Source organism: Mus caroli, unplaced genomic scaffold, assembly GCF_978045245.1.
Source record: "Mus caroli unplaced genomic scaffold, Mus_caroli_1 scaffold_7, whole genome shotgun sequence".
NCBI classification, from domain to species: Eukaryota; Metazoa; Chordata; class Mammalia; order Rodentia; family Muridae; genus Mus; species Mus caroli.
In genome coordinates, this window is record NW_028227262.1 from 107,424,834 (window position 1) to 107,439,523 (window position 14,690).

At 38.2% G+C, this 14,690-nt stretch overlaps 2 pseudogenes; one reads left to right on the forward strand and one right to left on the reverse strand.

The window, feature by feature from the left end:
- The window catches only part of LOC147004001 (prolactin-inducible protein homolog), a 37,542-nt pseudogene extending 32,033 nt beyond the window's left edge, over window positions 1-5,509 (reverse strand).
- The window catches only part of LOC115031320 (thioredoxin domain-containing protein 17 pseudogene), a 237,434-nt pseudogene that overhangs the window by 81,361 nt on the left and 141,383 nt on the right, over window positions 1-14,690 (forward strand).

Consider the following 14,690-nt stretch of genomic DNA (forward strand, 5'->3'; position numbering starts at 1 on the left):
CTAATTTCTTTCTCAGCCTGTTTATTCTTTGTGTAGAGAAAGGCCATTGATTTGTTTGAGTTAATTTTATATCCAGCTACTTCACCGAAGCTGTTTATCAGGCTTAGGAGTTCTCTGGTGGAATTTTTAGGGTCACTTATATATACTATCATATCATCTGCAAAAAGTGATATTTTGACTTCATCTTTTCCAATTTGTATCCCTTTGATCTCCTTTTGTTGTCGAATTGCTCTGGCTAGGACTTCAAGTACAATGTTGAATAGGTATGGAGAAAGTGGACAGCCTTGTCTAGTCCCTGATTTTAGAGGGGTGCTTCAAGCTTCTGACCATTTTCTTTGATGTTGGCTACTGGTTTGCTGTAGATTGCTTTTATCATGTTTAGGTATGGGCCTTGAATTCCTGATCTTTCCAAGACATTTATCATGAATGGGTGTTGGATCTTGTCAAATGCTTTTCCGCATCTAACGAGATGACCATGTGGTTTTTGTCTTTGAGTTTGTTTATATACTGGATTACGTTGATGGATTTCCGTATATTGAACCATCCCTGCATCCCTGGGATGAAACCTACTTGGTCAGGATGGATGATTGTTTTGATGTGTTCTTGGATTCGGTTAGCAAGAACTTTATTGACGATTTTTGCATCAATATTCATAAGGGATATTGCTCTGAAGTTTTCTATCTTTGTTGGGCCTTTTTGTAGTTTGGGTATCAGAGTAATTGTGGCTTCATAGAATGAGTTGGGTAGAGTACCTTCTGTTTCTATTTTGTGGAATAGTTTGTGAAGAACTGGGATTAGATCTTCTTTGAAGGTCTGATAGAACTCTGCACTAAACCCATCTGGTCCTGGGCTTTTTTTAGTTGGGAGACTATTAATGACTGCTTCTATTTCTTTGGGGGATATAGGGCTGTTTAGATCATTAACCTGATCTTGATTCAACTTTGGTACCTGGTATCTGTCTAGGAACTTCTCCATTTCATCCAGGTTCTCCAGTTTTGTTGAGTATAGCCTTTGGTAGAAGGATCTGATGGTGTTTTGGATGTCTTCAGGATCTGTTGTTATGTCTCCTTTTTCATTTCTGATTTTGTTAGTTAGGATGCTTTCCCTGTGCCCTCTAGTGAGTCTTGCTAAGGGTTTATCTATCTTGTTGATTTTCTCAAAGAACCAGGTCCTTGATTGGTTGATTCTTTGAATAGTTTTTCTTGTTTCCACTTGGTTGATTTCACCCCTGAGTTTGATTATTTCCTGCCGTCTACTCCTCTTGGGTGAATTTGCTTCCTTTTGTTCTAGTGCTTTTAGGTGTGTTGTCAAGCTGCTAATGTGTGCTCTCTCTAGTTTCCTTTTGGAGGCACTCAGAGCTATGAGTTTTCCTCTTAGAAATGCTTTCATTGTGTCCCATAAGTTTGGGTATGTTGTGGCTTCATTTTCATTGAACTCTAAAAAGTCCTTAATTTCTTTCTTTATTCCTTCCTTGACCAAGGTATCATTGAGATGAGTGTTGTTCAGTTTCCACGTGAAGGTTGGCTTTCTATTTTTTATTTTGTTATTGAAGATCAACCTTAGTCCATGGTGATCTGATAGGATGCATGGGACAATTTCAATATTTTTGTATCTGTTGAGGCCTGCTTTGTGACCAATTATGTGGTCAATTTTGGAGAAGGTACCATGAGGTGCTGAGAAGAAGGTATATCCTTTTGTTTTAGGATAGAATGTTCTGTAGATATCTGCCAGATCCATTTGATTCATAATTTCTCCTAGTTTCACTGTGTCCCTGTTTAGTTTCTGTTTCCATGATCTGTCCATTGGTGAAAGTGGTGTGTTGAAGTCTCCCACTATTATTGTATGAGGTGCAATGTGTGCTTTGAGGTTTACTAAAGTTTCTTTAATGAATGTGGCTGCCTTTGTATTTGGAGCATAGATATTCAGGATTGATAGTTCCTCTTGGAGGATTTTACCTTTGATGAGTATGAAGTGTCCCTCCCTGTCTTTTTTAATGACTTTGGGTTGGAAGTCAATCTTATCAGATATTAGAATGGCTACTCCAGCTTGTTTCTTCATGCCATTTGCTTGGAAAATTGTTTTCCAGCCTTTCATTCTGAGGTAGTGTCTATCCTTTTCTCTGAGATGAGTTTCCTGTAAGCAGCAAAATGTTGGGTCTTGTTTGTGTAGCCAGTTTGTTAGTCTATGTCTTTTTATCGGGGAGTTGAGTCCATTGATATTAAGAGATATTAAGGAAAAGTAATTGTTGTTTCCTGTTATTTTTGTTGTTAAAGTTGGCATTTTGTTCTTGTGGCTGTCTACTTTTAGGTTTGTTGAGGGATTATCTTCTTGTTGTTTCTAGGGCGTGATTCCTGTCCTTGTATTAGTGTTTTTCTGTTATTATCCTTTGAAGGGCTGGATTCCTGGAGAGATAATGTGTAAATTTGGTTTTGTCGTGGAATACTTTGGTTTCTCCATCTATGTTAATTGAGAGTTTGGCTGGGTATAGTAGCCTGGGCTGGAATTTGTGTTCTTTTAGTGTCTGTATAATATCCGTCCAGGATCTTCTGGCTTTCATAGTCTCTGGTGAAAAATCTCGTGTAATTCTGATAGGCTTGCCTTTATATGTTACTTGGCCTTTTTCTCTTACTGCTTTTAGTATTCTATCTTTATTTAGAGCATTTGTTGTTCTGATTATTATGTGTCGGGAGGTGTTTCTTTTCTGGTCCAGTCTATTTGGAGTTCTGTAGGCTTCTTGTATGTTCATGGGCATCTCTTTCTTTAGATTTGGGAAGTTTTCTTCTATAATTTTGTTGAAGATGTTTGCTGGTCCTTTGAGTTGAAAATCTTCATTCTCATCCACTCCTATTATCCGTAGGTTTGGTCTTCTCCTTGTGTCCTGTATTTCTTGGATGTTTTGAGTTAGGATCTTTTTGCATTTTACATTTTCCTTGATTGTTGTGCCGATGTTCTCTATGGAATCTTCTGCACCTGAGATTCTCTCTTCCATCTCTTGTATTCTGTTGCTGATGCTCGTATCTATGGTTCCAGATTTCTTTCCTAGGGTTTCTATCTCCAGTGTTGCCTCATTTTGTGTTTTCTTTATTGTGTCTACTTCCCTTTTTAGGTCTAGTATGGTTTTGTTCATTTCCATCATCTGTTTGGATGTGTTTTCCTGTTTTTCTGTAAGGACTTCTACCTGTTTGATTATGTTATCCTGTTTTTCTTTAAGGATTTGCAACTCTTTAGCAGTGTTCTCCTGCAATTCTTTAAGGGATTTTTGTGCTTCCTCTTTAGTGTCTTCTGCCTGTTTAGCAGTGTTCTCCTGTATTTCTTTAAGTGTGTTATTAAAGTCCTTCTTGAAGTCCTCTACCATCATCAGGAGATATGCTTTTAAATCCATGTCTAGCTTTTCCGGTGTGTTGGGGTGCCCTGGACTGGGCGAAGTGGGGGTGCTGGGTTCTGATGATGGTGAGTGGTCTTGGTTTCTGTTAGTAAGATTATTACGTTTACCTTTCGCCATCTGGTAATCTCTGGGGTTAGTTGTTATCGTTGTCACTGTTTAAAGATTGGAGCAGAAGCTGTGTCCCACTCACCAACAGTCTCTAAATCCCGCGGTGGGGGTCATGGGTAGCTGACGGTACCCCGGTGCTGGTCCAGCCGGAAGAGGCCTGTGGTCCTACTCAGGCCGGTTTTCTGCTTCCCTAACTAATGCAGTCTCTTGTCCTGCGTGCAATTGGATTGGAGCAGAAGCTGTGTTCCACTCTCCAGAAGTCTTAAGATACTGTGGCGGGTGTTGTGGGTAGCTGGTGAGTGTCAGCCGACCCTGCGCCCCAGCTGCCCCGGTGCTTTTCTCATGTTATCTCTTGATTATTCACTTACTGCCATACATTGCTCCACATTATTTTTAACCTGTAGTGTTACTGTAAAATCACTTTTCTTTTTTATTGGAGAAACTATCATATCTAGTGAAAGTGGATTTTTCCTGTATGAGTAGAAAAGGTAGAAACACCAAATCATATTAAAGTCAAAGACTTAAGGGTTCTTGTATGGAAAGGCAGACAGAGCTCCAGGTATCAAGTGTTAGGCAAATGCTTCTTGTAAAGTTCAACACTTTACTCTGGAAAGACCCTTTGTATATGATTTCTACTAAAGTATTCCACATTTCTTGCCAACACATATCCAATATGATGATACAAATAGAAGTTAAAATTGATGGTCCTAGTCCTAATCATCGGGTGAATGTGGGGACCTTTGGAAAGAAAGCCACTTTATCTTTTCTGTCCCCAGTCATCATCTCAGGATAGAGATTTATGACTTCAGAGTCTACCTTGGTGAATTCACCTTTTTGTTTTCCTTCAACAATTTTCTAAAAATCCCCCAGAGCTTTCCTTCTTCCAAAAGTAGAACTTGGATAAGGATATTATATGCTCAGGATCAGCTAAATTCATCATATAAATGAACCTGTCCTCACAGTAAAAACTCATGCACCTCAGTATTTTTTATTAATTTCACTGCTCTTCAGACATAACATAGGGAACATAAGACATTCTAGTTGACAAAAGTTAGATTCCCAACTCATATCATCTTGACATTATTCCCTTTGTTGTCCAGTCTTCTACCTCTCTACTGAAACCTCCTTGGCACGTAATGTTTCCTCATCCAAACCTCCATGGTTTCATCGCCATCTGGTAGATCCTCTTTTCCCATATGATTCTGAACACTGCTGGTAGACTCTGACTTCTCCCTGTAACTCAATGCTTTCCTCTTGCCAAATGTTGTAGAATATTTTATATTCCATTTTCTCTTTTTAACAACTGGAATCTGGAATTTTTAACACTAGGAATCCCTATTTAGTCATAGACTTATAGAATAATTTTATCACAAAATTAAGCTTATGTAAAGAAACAGGTTTGTTTAAATAAATCTGCTCCATGTGTGTTCAGCAGAGCCCTGCATGGTATACTTGATAAGGATATTTTATTGTATAATTTAGATAATTCTTCTATGGGTGATTTATTATTGTTTTTTGTTGATACAAAATGTTTGTCTCTGTCACAAGGTGAGTCATGAACATACAATCCTTTGGTTTTATACACCAAATTTAGAATCAGAGAGTTTTAACCATAGCTTAACCACAAAATATAAGCTAAGCTCATCTCTCCTCTCATACTTTCCATATTGATGAGAAAGATTGTAGTATAACTAAAAATGATACTATAATCTAGGCAGAAAAATCAGTTTAAACACAGTCTTTCAGTTGTTAACTAGACATTTAGTCAAAGAATATAGGCTTAAGAAGTGACATATTGTTTCACACTTTAGAAACTTTGAAAGTGACACTTAGAACCATAAATTTCAGGAATTCCATATGTATCATCCCCGACTGGGAAGACATTTCTAAGAAGGTGATACAGAAAGGAGAAGGCCTTACCAATTGTGCTGACCATAGGGAGTCTCCAAAAATAAGCACAAAATTAAGAGATGCATAAGACCCCCCAGGCTGATAGAACATTTGAAAAGAAGCCATGCTGTAAGTAAGAGTTGACACTCACAAGCCTTTGTCATCTGAAACCCAGATCTCTCCTTTTATTTGCAGCAGGAACACAGTGAAGCAGCTGCCAGGTCTACTTAGGTAAAATCATCATATGCTAGGATGCCTCCCATTGCCACCTTGTTTATTCTTCTGTAACAAAGGTCAGTATCCAGCTGTATCTTCAAAGTGGATTATAGTGAATAAGAAATGAGATTTTCTCTTTTGTCAATATGAGATTAGAATATTCCTATACTATTAGAATTGGTCCTGTCCCATTTTTTTCTAAACAAGATCTTTTCTTTTATTCTTTGCTTTCTAATTTGTTCTTACTATGGAAATATGTAAAATTTAATTACCTCTCTTTTTCTTCTATATGCCACAAACTCTCACCTCCCTGAAAACTCAGAGAATCCCAACTCAAAAATATTCTGCAGTTGAGTAATAACCAGCACATTATTATTATTTAACTCCCCTGATTTGCATTTTTAGGTACAGGGGGGTTCTGCAGGAGATGATGATCCTCCTTTGCATTCAGAGTAAATTTATTGGAAACTAAAGGCATATATTTATAAAGAAGTGACATGTGAATAGGGAGTTCAAATGTACGTGATACCATTTTAACCATATCATCAGAGAACAATACCTGGACAGCTTTGCTTCTTGTGTATTGTTTCTTTCACAAGACTTGGGAGTACATAAGATAGTAAGGAGCTTAATTTAAAAGTTTCCAAAAAAGATCTTGTCAACCTAGTTCTCGGACTCTATAACTTCAGTTACTGCTCTGCCTAGTTTTTTCTCACTGGAGAGTCCAGGTGTAGAGAGAGTTTCCAGATTCCACTTTTAAAGGAAATTTGTGATCATCACTATGGTGCTTCAAGATAATATGGAAGATGAAGAAATTTACAAAATGTTAAACAGGAGATCAATGGATTTGCCTATTCGCCATTGAAGTAGGAGAATCTTGGTATCCTGAGATAGATGTTAAGGTGCCAGCCAAGAATGGAGGGTCAGAATAATTCAGAATTCTGCTAATCCATGATTTTCCTTAATACAGAGTGCTTAGGTTATAGGATCTAGAGATGGCCTATAGCTTGAGATGGCATTTGTTTCATCTTTTTTTTTTTTTTATTATATCAGTGTTACCTATGGATTGGGAGGAGCTACTGTCAAACACTAGATGCCATGCACCCTAGATTGTTTTTCCCCTTAAATAAATGCAATAAATGAACTACCTTACTTTATCTTCCCTAAAATTCATTTTTCATCTTCTTTCTCTTTTCTTTAATGTTGTGTATGAGAATTCATTTTGTGTTTCATTGATTCCTTATAATTTTTGAAATTTCTATTGCATAAAGTTCAAGAAAATGGAAGAAATATAACCAGGACAACAGGTTATTGTTCAGTGACTAAGTCCTAGATGATACTACCCGGAGATCAGAAGATAAAGAGAATAAAAGAAAGAAGAGATAAGAAAATTTAGGATCAGGTGTTCTTCTAAAAGATATATATTTTGCCCACCAACTTTATTATGAAGTATGTTTTCTTATATAGTCTTTCTGGATAAAAAATGGGATGAAGTTAGTAGAACCTATCATATGTTGTCTGGAAGGCAGCAAGAAGCTAATAATAAACTGTTGCATGAAGGGAATACTATATCTTCAGAACATTACAGGCTTAGCACACAGCATCCTGGGAACTGATAGTCATATCCCCATACTCAGTGAAGATTTGGGTTTTCAGCATCTGTATACATACATCAAGGCCTCAGGGGAAAGCTCCCAAAGCTTTGGCTTTGGGCTATTTTGGCTCTACCAAGCACATTCCTGCTTTAAGAAAGAGCTATTTTATTTCTCTATGCGTTGGGGCCTCAGAGAAAAATACAGTTGATCAAACAAGCTTTCAACAGAGGATAAGATATGGTAACTGAAGGGTGAAACATAATAAAAGTATGTTACATATGTGTATGAAAAAGCCTGGCACCTCGTTCAACCTCAGAAGCTATTCTTTATCAAAGACTAATTAACAGCTTTGCCTGTAAGCATATCAGTGTACAGTGAGAAAAGAAATATGGAAAAAGACATCTAAAATTAAGGGCCATTTTAGGGGTAGTAAAGAAATGTAATCTAGGAGAAACTCCCTAAGAAGTATATGAAAGGGAAAGCAATCCAAATAAAACCCACAAACAATTGGGGAGACAGAGCCCCCAAATGGCCATCCCATGTTACCAAAAGAAGTTACCATTGTTGGATTGAGTTACAGCCAAATGAATTGTTAGCTCAAGGAGTCCAGTGGGAATTCCCAAACAACCCAGGCTGTTGCCAAGACTATAAATTGTTCTTCAAAATCGAACAACAAAGCCCCATTGCTAAAGACAAGACCTACATAATTCACTGAACATGGAGAAGTTTAGCTGGTGCCTATACAGAGACTGCATCACTATAGTATAGTGCCTTTCCTACAGAAAGGTACTCTGTACCTACATAGAGACTGCATCACTGTAGTATAGTGCCTTTCCTACAGAAAGATACTCCGTAGCTACAAAAGAAGATGCATAAACACCAAACAGACACAAACCATATATTCTAACAATGGAGTCCTGGCTATAAAGTACGCTATTGCAATCATGACCCAAAGATTCTGGGAGTAACTACTCATTATATGATTTGACTTAAGTCCCTCTCCACCAGATGGAACCCATATGCCATACTGCTTAGGTGACCAAGAACTTGAGAATAGAAGGCCAAGGAACTAGGGTAAATCCAATTTCTAAAAGTAACAAAACCAAACAAACCAAAATGTACCAAAAATGATTTCTTTTTTTTTTTTTTTTTTTTTGGTTTTTCGAGACAGGGTTTCTCTGTGTAGCCCTGGCTGTCCTGGCACTCACTTTGTAGACCAGGCTGGCCTCGAACTCAGAAATCCGCCTGCCTCTGCCTCCCGAGTGCTTACTCTCATAGATAAGTTTCTTGATCAGTCATTATTAGAGAAGTTTACTCCTGCAGCATATGGGAACGAATAAAGAGACACACAGCATGATAATATGCAGAAACTGAGAGACCTTGGAGCACTCAGGCCTAAAACAGATTATCTCCATCAAATTTCTCCCCTCAGTGTTCAAGGAACTCTCAGAGGAGGAGGCAAAAAGAGTGTAAGAGCTGAAAGGGACAGAAGAAACCAACAAAACAAGACCTAAATCAGCACTATCTAAGCTCCTATGAATTCATAGAGACAGAGTCAAAATGCACAGGGCCTTCATGGTCTTTTGTGTATATATTGTGGCTTCCTAAGTATACAAATGGGTGTGTCCCTGTAGCTTAGACATTTTTGTAGGGCTCTTATCCCTCTGTTTGTTAGGTTTTGTTTTCTGAGTTTTGGGATTATTTATTTATTTATTTGGTTTTGTTGTTTTGTTTTGTCCAATTGTGAAGTGTTAGTTTCTGTTTTATTTTATTTGATTATTTTATTGTATTTTATTATTCCTTTAAAATTATGTTTTCTAAGAAAGTATAGTAAGGAAGTAGACTTTCATGGGAAGGGAAGTAGGGAGGATTTTGGATAGTTAGAGGGAAGGGAAACCAAATGTAGATATATTATGTGAAAAAATCATTTTCAATAAAATGAAAAACAATAAAAAAGAAATATGAAAGAATAGATAGCAAGTGTGATCAGAGTTTGGAGCCAGCAGGCTAGCCTTACCGATATAAACAGCTCTTTTCTTTTCTCTTTTATCAAGCATTACTTCTGTGATAGACATGGGTTTTACCTCATGGGTTAGGATTTAGAAGTCATCATTTATGCTGTTGTAGTGATTGTGTTTATACCACCTGGCATATAAAATAGTGTAGAGTTTAGATCTCTTGTGTTGTGTTTTCCCCTAAGGGTGCTGCTGAGAGCTTTGAGGGGTTCATTTTCACATTGCACCCTCATGAATTCATGAAATGTCATAAAGGCTAATAATGTGATTTGCTGGGCATAGAGCAGAACTACTTAAAATAAATATGAATGTATGGGCCTTAGAAGTAAATGTGTTCTGGGTGTGTTATAAGGGAGAGAGGTCCTTTTCTTTTTTTCTTTTTTTTTAAAATTTTTAATATTTTTTATTACGTATTTTCCTCAATTACATTTCCAATGCTATCCAAAAAGTCCCCCATACCCCCCCAACTTCCCTACCCACCCATTCCCATTCTTTTGGCCCTGGCTTTCCCCTGTATTGGGGCTTATAAAGTTTGCAAGTCCAATGGGCCTCTCTTTCCAGTGATGGCCGACTAGGCCATCTTTCTATACATATGCAGCTAGAGAGAAGAGCTCCGGGGTACTGGTTAGTTCATCATGTTGTTTCCCCTATAGGGTTTCCTATACCTTTAACTCCTTGGGTACTTTCTCTAGCTTCTCCATTGGGAGCCCTATGATCCATCCAATAGCTGACAGTGAGCATCCATTTCTGTGTTTGCTAGGCCCCGGCATAGTCTCACAGGAGACAGCTATATCTGGGTCCTTTCAGCAAAATCTTGCTAGTGTATGCAATGGTGTCAGCATTTGGAAGCTGATTATGGGATGGATCCCTGGATATGGCAGTCTCTAGATGGTCCATCCTTTCATCACAGCTCCAAACTTTGTCTCTGTAACTCCTTCCATGGGTGTTTTGTTCCCAATTCTAAGAAGGGGCATAGTGTCCACACTTTGGTCTTCATTCTTCTTGAGTTTCATATGTTTAGCAAATTGTATCTTATATCTTGGATATCCTAAGTTTTGGGCTAATATCCACTTATCAGTGAGTACATATTATGTGAGTTCCTTTGTGATTGTGTTACCTCACTCAAGATGATGCCCTCCATGTCCATCCATTTGGCTAGGAATTTCATAAATTCATTCTTTCTAATAGCTGAGTAGTACTCCATTGTGTAAATGTACCATAATTTCTGTATCCATTCCTCTGTTGAGGGGCATCTGGGTTCTTTCCAGCTTCTGGCTATTATAAATAAGGCTGTTATGAACTTAGTGGAGCATGTGTCCTTCTTACCGGTTGGAACACCTTCTGGATATATGCCCAGGAGAGGTATTGCTGGATCCTCCAGTAGTACTATGTCCAATTTTCTGAGGAACCGCCAGACTGATTTCCAGAGTGGTTGTACAAGCTTGCAATCCCACCAACAATGGAGGAGTGTTCCTCTTTGTCCACATCCTCGCCAGCATCTGCTGTCACCTGAATTTTTGATCTTAGCCATTCTGACTGGTGTGAGGTGGAATCTCAGGGTTGTTTTGATTTGCATTTCCCTGATGATTAAGGATGTTGAACATTTTTTCAGGTGCTTCTCTGCCATTCGGTATTCCTCATGTGAGAATTCTTTGTTCAGTTCTGAGCCCCATTTTTTAATGGGGTTATTTGATTTTCTGGAATCCACCTTCTTGAGTTCTTTATATATATTGGATATTATTCCCTTATCTGATTTAGGATAGGTAAAGATCCTTTCCCAATCTGTTGGTGGTTTTTTTGTCTTATTGATGGTGTCTTTTGCCTTGCAGAAGCTTTGCAGTTTCATGAGGTCCCACTTGTCAATTCTCCATCTTACAGCACAAGTAATTGCCGTTTTATTCAAGAATTTTTCCCCTGTGCCCATATCTTCAAGGCTTTTTCCCACTTTCTCCTCTATAAGTTTCAGTGTCTCTGGTTTTATGTGAAGTTCCTTGATCCACTTAGACTTGACCTTAGTACAAGGAGATAGGAATGGATCGATTCGAATTCTTCTACATGATAAGAACCAGTTGTGCCAGCACCATTTGTTGAAAATGCTGTCTTTTTTCCACTGGATGTTTTTAGCTCCCTTGTCGAAGATCAAGTGACCGTAGGTGTGTGGGTTCATTTCTGGGTCTTCAATTCTATTCCATTTGTCTACTCGTCTGTCACTATACCAGTACCACACAGTTTTTATCACAATTGCTCTGTAGTAAAGCTTTAGGTATGGCATGGTGATTCTACCAGAGGTTCTTTTATCCTTGAGAAGAGTTTTTGCTATCCTAGGTTTTTTTTTTTTTTATTCCAGATGAATTTGCAGATTGCACTTTCTAATTCGTTGAAGAACTGAGTTGGAATTTTGATGGGGATTGCATTGAATCTGTAGATTGCTTTTGGCAAGATAGCCATTTTTACAATGTTGATCCTGCCAATCCATGAGCATGGGAGATCTTTCCATCTCCTGAGATCTTCTATAATTTCTTTCTTCAGACACTTGAAGTTTATATTTTACAGATCTTTCACTTCCTTAGTTAGAGTCATGCCAGGATATTTTATATTATTTGTGAGTTTTGAGAAGGGTGTTGTTTCCATAATTTCTTTCTCAGCCTATTTATTCTTTGTGTAGAGAAAGGCCATTGATTTGTTTGAGTTAATTTTATATCCAGCTACTTCGCCGAAGCTGTTTATCAGGTTTAGGAGTTCTCTGGTGGAATTTTTAGGGTCACTTATATATACTATCATATCATCTGCAAAAAGTGATATTTTGACTTCATCTTTTCCAATTTGTATCCACTTGATCTCCTTTTGTTGTCGAATTGCTCTGGCTAGGACTTCAAGTACAATGTTGAATAGGTATGGAGAAAGTGGACAGCCTTGTCTAGTCCCTGCTTTTAGAGGGATTGCTTCAAACTTCTCACCATTTACTTTGATATTGGCTACTGGTTTGCTGTTGATTGTTTTTATCATGTTTAGGTATGAGCCTTGAATTCCTGATCTTTCCAAGACTTTTATCATGAATGGGTGTTGGATCTTGTCAAATGCTTTTTCCGCATCTAACGAGATGATCATGTGGTTTTTGTCTTTGAGTTTGTTTATATACTGGATTACGTTGATGGATTTTCGTATATTGAACCATCCCTGCATCCCTGGGATGAAACCTACTTGGTCAGGATGGATGATTGTTTTGATGTGTTCTTGGATTCGGTTAGCAAGAACTTTATTGAGGATTTTTGCATCAATATTCATAAGGGATATTGGTTTGAAGTTTTCTATCTTTGTTGGGTCTTTTTGTGGTTTAGGTATCAGAGTAATTGTGGCTTCATAGAATGAGTTGGGTAGAGTACCTTCTGTTTCTATTTTGTGGAATAGTTTGTGAAGAACTGGGATTAGATCTTCTTTGAAGGTCTGATAGAACTCTGCACTAAACCCATCTGGTCCTGGGCTTTTTTTAGTTGGGAGACTATTAATGACTGCTTCTATTTCTTTGGGGGATATAGGGCTGTTTAGATCATTAACCTGATCTTGATTCAACTTTGGTACCTGGTATCTGTCTACAATCTTCTCCATTTCATCCACGTTCCCCAGTTTTGTTGAGTATAGCCTTTTGTAGAAGGATCTGATGGTGTTTTGGATGTCTTCAGGATCTGTTGTTATGTCTCCTTTTTCATTTCTGATTTTGTTAATTAGAATGCTTTCCCTGTGCCCTCTAGTATGTCTGGCTAAGGGTTTATCTATCTTGTTGTGAAAGACCCACAACGTGAGGACTCCCCCACGTTCTGACACAGGAGAGGCGACACCACAAATCACACAAGAAACAGTCTTGCTGCAACTGCAAGAGGATTTTTATGAGATCGTTCAAGGGCCCATGGTCATACACCACGCAGGGGTAGAGGACCATGGCGCCACGAGCAGCTGTATAAAGGGGTATTTAAAGGAAGAAACCACAACTCAAAGAAGTGGGGAGGGCGTTGTTGGAAAAATACCAAAGATACCAGTTAAGAGTCATAAGGAAGTGCAAAGTCACAAGAGTCACAGAGAATACCTGGTAATTGTTCTGGTTAACTCTCAGTTTCTAAGAGCCCCTAACAATAGCACATTTGCATAGTGGGTTCCATAGTTGGTCAGGGTGACTTTCTTTGAATGAACACTCTTTGAACCCAGGAAGCAGGTGGGTGGAGGAAGGAATGTCGCTACCAAGGTATGATTAGCATACCTTGGAGCAATGAGTCACAAAGGTCACATTCCCAAGCCTCGACCTAAAGGCCTAGAATTTTGTTACTTCTTCAGTTGATTTTCTCAAAGAACCAGCTCCTTGATTGGTTGATTCTTAGAATAGTTCTTCTTGTTTCCACTTGGTTGATTTCGCCCCTGAGTTTGATTATTTCCTGCCATCTCCTCCTCTTGGGTGAATTTGATTCCTTTTGTTCTAGTGCTTTTAGGTGTGTTGTCATGCTGCTAATGTGTGCTCTCTCTAGTTTCTTTTTGGAGGCACTCAGAGCTATGAGTTTTCCTCTTAAAAATGCTTTCATTGTGTCCCATAAGTTTGGGTATGTTGTGGCTTCATTTTCATTGAACTCTAAAAAGTCCTTAATTTCTTTCTTTATTCCTTCCTAGAACCAAGGTATCATTGAGAAGCATGTTGTTCAGTTTCCACCTGAATGTTGGCTTTCTATTATTTATTTTATTATTGAAGATCAGCCTTAGTCCATGGTGATCTGATAGGATGTATGGGACAATTTCAATATTTTTGTATCTGTTGAGGCCTGTTTTGTGACCTGTTATGTGGTCAATTTTGGAGAAGGTACCATGAGGTGCTGAGAAGAAGGTATATCCTTTTGTTTTAGGATAGAATGTTCTGTAGATATCTGCCAGATCCATTTGATTCATAACTTCTGTTAGTTTCACTGTGTCCCTGCTTAATTTCTGTTTCCATGATCTGTCCATTGGTGAAAGTGGTGTGTTGAAGTCTCCCACTATTATTGTGTGAGGTGCAATGTGTGCTTTGAGATTTACTAAAGTTTCTTTAATGAATGTGGCTGCCTTTGCATTTGTAGCATAGATATTCAGAATTGATAGTTCCTCTTGGAGGATTTTACCTTTGATGAGTATGAAGTGTCCCTCCCTGTCTTTTTTGATGACTTTGGGTTGGAAGTCAATCTTATCAGATATTAGAATGGCTACTCCAGCTTGTTTCTTCAGGCCATTTGCTTGGAAAATTGTTTTCCAGCCTTTCATTCTGAGGTAGTGTCTATCTTTTTCTCTGAGATGAGTTTCCTGTAAGCAGCAAAATGTTGGGTCTTGTTTGTGTAGCCAGTTTGTTAGTCTATGTCTTTTTATTGGGGAGTTGAGTCCATTGATATTAAGAGATATTAAGGAAAAGTAATTGTTGCTTCCTGTTATTTTTGTTGTTAAAGTTGGCATTCTGTTCTTGTGGCTGTCTTC